The 8,428-nt window shown below is 48.6% G+C and overlaps 1 long non-coding RNA gene across 2 annotated transcripts; it reads right to left on the reverse strand.

Moving 5' to 3' along the window:
- Window positions 1-423: 423 nt before the first annotated feature.
- On the reverse strand, window positions 424-6,992 carry LOC118546202 (uncharacterized). 2 transcript variants are annotated; one of them, XR_013448100.1, is made up of 5 exons: window positions 6,453-6,992; window positions 6,199-6,342; window positions 5,906-5,981; window positions 3,855-3,994; window positions 424-3,751 (listed from the first exon to the last, which is right to left on the reverse strand). It is a non-coding gene; the product is annotated as an uncharacterized LOC118546202 (long non-coding RNA). The 2 variants fall into 2 exon arrangements; XR_013448101.1 differs by lacking the exon at window positions 5,906-5,981.
- Window positions 6,993-8,428: the final 1,436 nt, after the last annotated feature.

An 8,428-nucleotide genomic window follows, 5' to 3' on the forward strand; every position in this document is an offset into this window, starting at 1 on the left:
CAGCAGTGTGTTGGCATCCTGGCTCTGTTCTGGTTCCCTCCCTGTCCCTTGGCAGTGGAGACATCCCAGGTGGCCTCTCTGTATTGTGAGACCTGTTTCTGGTTGGAGAAAGCTGTGTGCCCTTGGGATTGCATTCCTTTGCAGTGGTTTTCTCTGCTTGGGAAGATAATCACTTTCAGAGCCTATGGAGAAAGTGGGGAAAAAAAAGAAAAAGACCCAAGGTGCATAAAATCTGCTTTCAGCCTTAATTCTGGGGTTTTCCTTGTTTTACCTGTGTTGACTGTGATCACAGGGCACCGCGTGGGCTGCCTGACTCAGGTTAGCCGCCTCATTAGAAGGCGTCTGAACAAAGCAGGAGACTTTTCTCCAGCTTCCGGCACAAATGCCCTTGCTGTGGACGCCCAATCAGATAAGGATGGGAAGAGGTGTATCTGGTTTATGGCAAGAGCATCTTGCTCTCTGAATTGCTAGATGGAAAGCAGACTGTGTTTCGTTGTTAAGCATCCAGAACACATTTTTTTTTTTTAAGATTTTGTTTATTTGTTTGACAGAGAGACAGCAAGAGCAGGAACACAAGCAGGGGGAGTGGGAGAGGGAGAAGCAGGCTTCCTGCTGAGCCGGGAGCCTGATGCGGGGCTCGATCCTAGGGCCCTGGGACCATGACCTGAGCCGAAGGCAGACGCTCAATGACTGAGCCACCCAGGCGCCCCCAGAACACATTATTAATTGAATGTGGAGGACAGCATTAGGCAGGATTAGCTATGTAGCTAACCAGCAGCTTTTGAGGCTTAGAACATTGACAACCAAGATTTCAAATAATAATAATGCCTTCGTAAGTCCAAATATCAATGGAAGGTATTTAATCCAGCTGCATTTTGTTTTTAAGATCCTTTTCTCATTATCTAGCCAGAGCTATGGATAATAGGAACTTTTATACAAGCAAAAGCCTCCACGAATCTATGGGCCAAATGTAGATGAAGTCATTTGGAAGGGCAACAGCTGAGAAACTGGCTCCTAACAACCAAGAACATATTATATTGACCAAAAAATTATAAACAACCGGGATTATGTTATATTAACGACAACAACAAAAGTACGTGCCCTTTGGAAGCTTATAGTGAAACAATTTTTTAAAATGGCATGCATGCTGACACCCCCTTCCCGTGACAGTGGCAGACATCAGTAATTGACAACCATACTTCCCCTGCTAGACCAAAATGTTGCATCAAAATCCTTCTCTGCACAGTCAGGGGACAAGGTTTGCCATAAGATGAAACTCTAGTCTGCACTTTAGTCCCCCATCAGGAACTTCATTCAAAATCCCTTTAGATTTTGAGGATTTAGCTCTGTAGGATGTCTACATGTCTAGAGCAGTGTGCTAGGCACTGGGACAAAAGGGATACAAGGGAGGTTTCGTTGAGCTAACTGGAATTTGTAAGATAGGGGAAATCCGCCCAGGAGAGATAATATTTCAGTTGGCCCTTTAAAGGGAAAGGGGGAATCAAGACCGCAAGAGAGAAACAAGATCATGAACAGCCAAGACGATAAAAAGCATGCTCCTGGCACGTTCCAGGTCACATAAGGACGGGGTAGGGGATATGGCTAGGAAAATAGGCTGAAGTCTTTGTGGGAAGGGCCTTGAATGCCATACTAGGAGTTTTCTGCAGCAAATGGAGAGCTGATGATGGTTTGTGAAGAGTGACCCTAAGCCATCTAAGTTTTAGAAACGTAACTCTTCCTGTAGCATGTGGAAGCCATTTGCATGGGCTGGACTCAGAGAAGGGAATCAAATCTCTTAAAGGAAAGGGTGTAATCCCTCCATCCCCCTTCTGACATTACAAAGCCTTATGGTCAGCTCATCTCTGGATTGATGACCTTGATCCAGATGCCTCTTCCTGAATCTCGGGAGAGTCTGTCCTGTTCCCATTCTCCCACATGGCTGGTGGCCTCTAGTGACCTGATCAGCCCGCTAGATTGGAATCTCCCTGAGGGCAGGGGCCTGGAGAAGTCCCCTGTCATCCTAGTACCAGCCTATTCCCCACCCATAGCAGATGCCCCACAGATGTTTGTCAAACTAATTCCCTGTAGGAGATTCCTCTTTTTTATTACATGCACCTCTACCCCATATTCTGCCCCATTGAGCAGATCTCCCCATTTTACAAGCAGGGAAGCCTCTTCCCAGGCTCCTCTCTCTCACCCCCTTCCCCCTGAACAGCAGGTGTCCTTCCTTCATCCCCCCAAACCCAGTTCACACTACTCCCTTCTAAGAAGTCTATTCTGAGTGACACGCAGACATCATTCCAGAGCTTGGGCTTTATGAATCCCCAGGGTGTACACTCCTCCCAGGCCCCTGCCTCCAGGGAAGGCTGCTCTGCCCCTTTGTTTCCAAAGGCTTCGTTAGCTCAGGCTCAGAAAAGGTTAGAACTAGCAGCAGCCGTCTCCAGCTGCCTCTGCCGTGGTATGGCAGAGGAACTGAAGCCCTATCGTACCCAGTCCGTGAGTGGCAGAGTCAGGATTAGCTTGGTCTCCTGACCTCTCCACCATCTATAAAAACTTGAAGCTGTCTCTCCTATTCACGGAGTACGTGATCCATGAACTTTCTGCAAAGAGTTGTTAATGGAGGTGACAACCATATATAGAGTACTGACTCTGAAAGAAACTTTTTTTTTTTCCAAATAAAATCCATTTTATACCACAGTGGCATGGAACGTGATTTTTAGGGGGTGATCATGCTTTAGAAGGCACTCGACAGTCTTGTCTCCCAGTGTTCACATGAATCCCAGTTGCTGTCACTGTATTGGCAATGGGGTCAATACAAATTAGCACTGCAGGGGGAGAGTTAGTAGAACGGTGCCGGAAGGAGGAAGTCTTGGTAAAACACCCACCGCAGGCCCGGCCTGGACTTGGGTCTCACACTCGATACTTTGTTATTGTTGTTGGTGTTTCTTCCTGTTTCCAGATGCTGCAGCTCACACCTGAGCTGTCCCATTCTCCCTGAAGGATCTAGGAGACACCCACGGTGGGGGGAAGGGCCTGATGGGTGACTTGCACTTATCAAGTCCCAGCTCAGGGTCCAGGACAGCGCTGGCTTCCGTGTCTCGTTTATTCCTCTCACACCCAGCAAGGCAGGCATGGTCTGAGACTCCGGTGGACTTCATTACATTGCTGGTACCTTCGGGGCCTAGCTGTCAGCTACACGCTATTGTCGCGAAAATGTTATAAATTGTGCATTGTGTTCATTTGTTTATCTTTGCATTACGCATGCTGTTTTAGAGCATAAATAATTTGCATTGATGGGTTTCCTTTCCGGAAAAGCGGTTAAGAATAGCTCCTACTTACCAGTGTGGTCGTGAGAATGACACGAGGTGATGCATGTAAGCTGATCAGAACAGAGTCCGACAAGTGGCACCCACTCAAAGTTAACTGATGATGGTGGATACTGTTTGGGTTTGTTTAATGTTACATGTTTTCTTTCCTTTTTAACATGAAGCTAATTCTTTTTCTAATAACAAAAGTAACACAAGAAAAACATAAAATGGAGACTAGCAATAAATCATATTAAACACTTTTAATACCTTGGCTAGATTATTTTAGATCCTTTCTGTATACATATGCACACACATACAAGTACATGTACATATACATACATATAAAATGTATTTCCAGGGGTACTTGGCTGGCTCAGTTGGAAAAGCATGTGACTCTTGATCTCCAGTCATGAGTTCGAGCCCCACATTGGGGGTAGAGAGAACTAAAAAAAATAAATAAACTTTCAAAAAAATGTATTTCCAAAACATTTTAAACTATCAAGAATTTAACCCAGAAAACAGTCATTCATTTAGCCACTTACTCACTTATGCAACAGCTATTATTGAGAATTGATGTGCCCAGCACTGCTTGGAGAAGGTGTTGAACGAGGCTGTGCTGCCTTCTCAGAAATTTCAGACACTTTTCACGGCTTGCAATGGGTGACTTTGAGAGGCATGTAGGATTTCTGTAAGAGAAACAAACCTGGCTGGCTGATAGCAGAACAGTGCTGCAGGCTCCTTCATTTGACACTCCCCCAATGAACTCTCATCTCAGCCCTCCCTTTCCTCCATCCCCCCATGCCCCCCCACCTCATCCCTCCCCTCCTCCCCACCCCCCATGCCCCCACACCTCATCCCTCCCCTCCTCCCCACCCCCATGCACCCACACCTCAGCCCTCCCCTCCTCCCCACCCCCATGCACCCACACCTCAGCCCTCCCCTCCTCCCCACCCCCATGCCCCCACACCTCAGCCCTCCCCTCCTCCCCACCCCCCCATGCCCCCACACCTCAGCCCTCCCCTCCTCCCCACCCCCATGCCCCCACACCTCAGCCCTCCCCTCCTCCCCACCCCCATGCCCCCACACCTCAGCCCTCCCCTCCTCCCCACCCCCCCATGCCCCCACACCTCAGCCCTCCCCTCCTCCCCACCCCCCCATGCCCCCACACCTCAGCCCTCCCCTCCTCCCCACCCCCATGCCCCCACACCTCAGCCCTCCCCTCCTCCCCACCCCCCCATGCCCCCACACCTCAGCCCTCCCCTTCCTCCATCCCCCCATGCCCCCACACCTCAGCCCTCCCCTTCCTCCATCCCCCCATGCCCTCAGACCTCAGACCTCCCCTCCCCTGTACCCCCTATACCACCACACCTCAGCCCTCCCCTCCTCTCCACTCCTCTAAGCACTCAGACCTTCCCTCCTCCCTCCCCCCTCCTTGCCCTCACACCTCACTCTCCCCTCTCCCCAGCACATACATTGGTTAAGGTGGTGGGGATGACCATTGTTCCAGCTGACTTTGTGAGAAGCTTTTTGGGTTGTGTGAAAACAAAGATCTTGATTTTTACAGGGAAACATGATTGTCTCAGCAAAAAGCTCATTCACTGATTAAATGTAAGAAAAGCACTAGGAGCACTATTTACTGTTGGCAATTAATCAGACTTAACCCATCTGGTGGTCAAGGCCGGCACTCACACCCGTGTGCAGGGAGCTATTTAGGACCGCCAGTAAGCCCTGCCCAGATTGCCGGAGAAGGAGTAGTGGGTGTGTATTATTTATGTTCCCCTTTCAAAACAAGCCCAACAAAAGAACAAAGCTTCCCTTCTGCTGGCAAGGTTAGCAGCTCCAGCATATGGCACTCCCTGGCTCTTTCTGCTGAGGAGCGGGCATCCAGGCTGCTGAAGGTACTGCCCGCAGCCATCTGCCTAGTGCCCCTCTTCTAACCGTGAGGCAGGACCTCAGGAGGGAGGGGTGCGGAGGAGAGCCGCTTGGAGAGAAGACACGGGAAATGTGCTCCTCCAGATTGCCGCTCACCGCGTACGTGGTCCAAGTCCATCCTCCAGGAGAGGCGTGAGATGGTGTGTGTGTGAGAGAGAAACAAGACGAAGGGCAGGGGCAGGAAGAGAAGGGGAAAGGGGGAGCAGGGAACAGGGAAGCTTAGGCACACGAGGGAAGCTATTTGTAGGTTCCTGACCACAATTTCTCTCTCCAAGGTATTTTGGTATTTCTAGCCTCTCTCACAGATGCTTATGAAAGCAGTCACAATGAAATCACCCACAGGGGTGGAAACTGTGCTTTCAGGAGTGACTTGGGCCACAAAATTAATGTGTGGTTCAATGTGGCATAACAATAATCCTTTTGTGCTTGGGGGTTCTGAAATGAAACACCTGGAAAATCCAGGCAGGGCTTGCGGCATTAGTCTGGCCCTTTTTGTGCAATAAACTTTGCTTCTGTGGCCCTGTAATCGGACATACAGCAGAGAAGGAGGCAGTGGTGGGAGCCCCAGAGCACTGAGCTGGGGGGCGTGTGTGTGTGTGTGTGTGTGTGTGTGCGCACGCACAAGTGCACACGTGCAATTGCTTGAGGCAATTAAAAATACTTACCATGTGTGATTTTGAATGTCACAGACTGCATGCTGTTGGGCCCAGAGGGCCTTGCTGTTGTCTAGGCACACTGATGCTAAGGAACATACACAGATGCATGCCCATTTTAAAAACCGACACAAAATACACATTTGTCCCTGGAGATGATAAAATCCCCTGAAGACTGAGGTTTTCTTGGCTCAAACACTGAGCAGTGGAATTTATTACCTTAAGCTAAGATTAACTGAGCTGTGTCAGGTTTTCTTCCCCTTTGTTTCTCCTCCTCCTCCCGTAGACCCTGGGGTCTTACCGACTTCCTTCCTGAAACGGCCACCTCACACCGGTGGTAGTCACCAGATGAGCCCTTTTCTTCTTGCCCCCAGCATGCCTGGAGACCAGAGCCTTTCAAGGGCTGCTAATCCCTCAGCAAAGACAGAACAGGTGGAGATGGCATCTCTCTAAGTTAAAAAAAAAAAAAGAAAAAAGAAAAAATTAGAGGAATTTGAGCACTTTCATTTTCTAAACGGTATTTCTCTTCTAGAGTAAAAATAACATGATGTTCCCTGACCTTTGCCTCTCCATCCTTCCCTGGAGGAACCCCTTGGGGTGGTCCAGGGACCCTCGGCCCTTGTAGGTGGGATGCCTTGGGGAATATCCCACTGGTGCTGTTGTCAGGGGAAGTCTAGGATCTGTTACTACTATTTCTGATGCGTCCAGTTCCTGATGTTTGCCTCATGGAGCTCACCGAGTTGCCTTCTTCCCAGCCAACAAATAAAATCTGAAAGTATCAAATTTAATTTGCAAGGAAGAGGAGAGGAGGAGGAAATGCAGTCCTTGCTTGTTCTAACACACATGCCCTAATCCTAGCTCCAGGTTTGGTCCTGGCAACGGTCCGCATCTCCTGCAGGGACCCTCTACTCCACAGTGAGCGAGTCTTGCCATGAGCCACTTGGATTCAAGCCTCATCAGAAGACGAGGCGTGCTTCGGCTCCCGGCGCCTTGGAACTGGCGGAACTGCGATCCCTTAGGGCGGGGCTCAGCGCACTTTCCCCGCAGAGCACCCGAAAGTAAGCGTTTTAGGCTTGACAAGCCAAGAAGCGAAATTTAGCTACAGTTCTCACTGAAAAGCTAACAGACCTTTGGACATTTTACAATTTACATTTTAAAATGTGAAAACCGTTTTTAGCTCTCAGGCTGTACAAAAGGTGCAGCAGGCCCGCGCGTGCCGTCCCCGGCAGCCCCGCTCCGCTGCCGCCCCCTAGCGGGAGGACGCGCCTCGCCTCTCCAGGTCCCGAGATCCATTTGAAGGCCGCGAAAATTTTGAGAGAACTTGTCTTTATGTTGAACTACATTTTGCTCTCTTGCATTTTATTACTGAAGAATTACTTTAAGAACTGGTTTTAGTCATTTTAAGAACTGATCTCAGTGTCTGGAACTATTTTTTTTTTTTTTTTTTTGGTGGAAATCCTCCTCTACTGCTCATTCCCCTTTGCAGCCATGATGTAACCTTCTCTGAGTGTGTTGGAGTCATTATGGAAATAAATGCTTGTGTTGTGCTGTGAGGCAAAGAAACGGTGAGGAGTCGCTGGGGCTTATGGGGCTTTTTGTCCTTGTACAAAATATCCCTGCACTGCACTCTCCATGAATTCGTATTTCTTCTTCCAGGTTTTCAGCCTGATCCCTTATCATAGGAACGTCACCCATGTCCATTCTCCTCGTTGTCTGCACGCCCACTAAATCAGTTCACCCCCCTCTCATAATTCAATGCTTCTAATCTTCCAGTGGACTAGAAACCTAGCTGCCAAGAGAGAGCAGACCCCAGGAACCCCGGGGGCCCTTGGTGCTTGACTCAAGTACTTTCATCAATGATGTATTTAAACCACTCAGAGGCAATTTCTCCCTCCTTCTCTCTCTCCCCCTCTTTGCCTCCCACTCCCTCTTAAAACCAGCTAGGTTTTTGAGGAATCATGAACGTTTGCCAAGAGTGTGGATTACCGTTTGTGTCATTTACCAATTATAAATTCCTCAAGGGCAGTGACTTTCTTAACATCTTAGCCTTAGATCGTGGTCCAGTGCTTTATTGGTGTAAGATTAGGACTAGTGTAGCATATGGTTTAGTAACCAAAAGAAATCAACCCTTAGGGATATGACAGGGAGCCAACTTCTTGTATGCTGTCTGTTTCCACAGATCAGTTACTGACTGTCACGTAACCTGGATCTCTGTGACTTATGTAAATGTGGACAGGCTGTATTCGTCCTGCTGCTAGACTACATGCGGGGCTCCAGGCTTGGCTGTGTGGATGTGGTCTCTGTTTGTAGCTCCAGATTCTGGGAGGTAACCGTGAGCTTTAACTAATTATACCCCACATCACCCCCAGGAGGTAGGTAATGATTATAGATGTGCTTGGCTGAAGTAACTCAGAATGTCTTAATAATCACTTAATAGAATCTTATCATGAGGAGCAAATTGCATTAAATGGGCAAATGAAGTTGACTGTGAGAAGCAGAGTTAGGAAATAAAATGCTATGGGGGGTTTTATACGG

This window comes from Halichoerus grypus, chromosome 5 (assembly GCF_964656455.1).
Source record: "Halichoerus grypus chromosome 5, mHalGry1.hap1.1, whole genome shotgun sequence".
Lineage (NCBI taxonomy): Eukaryota > Metazoa > Chordata > Mammalia > Carnivora > Phocidae > Halichoerus > Halichoerus grypus.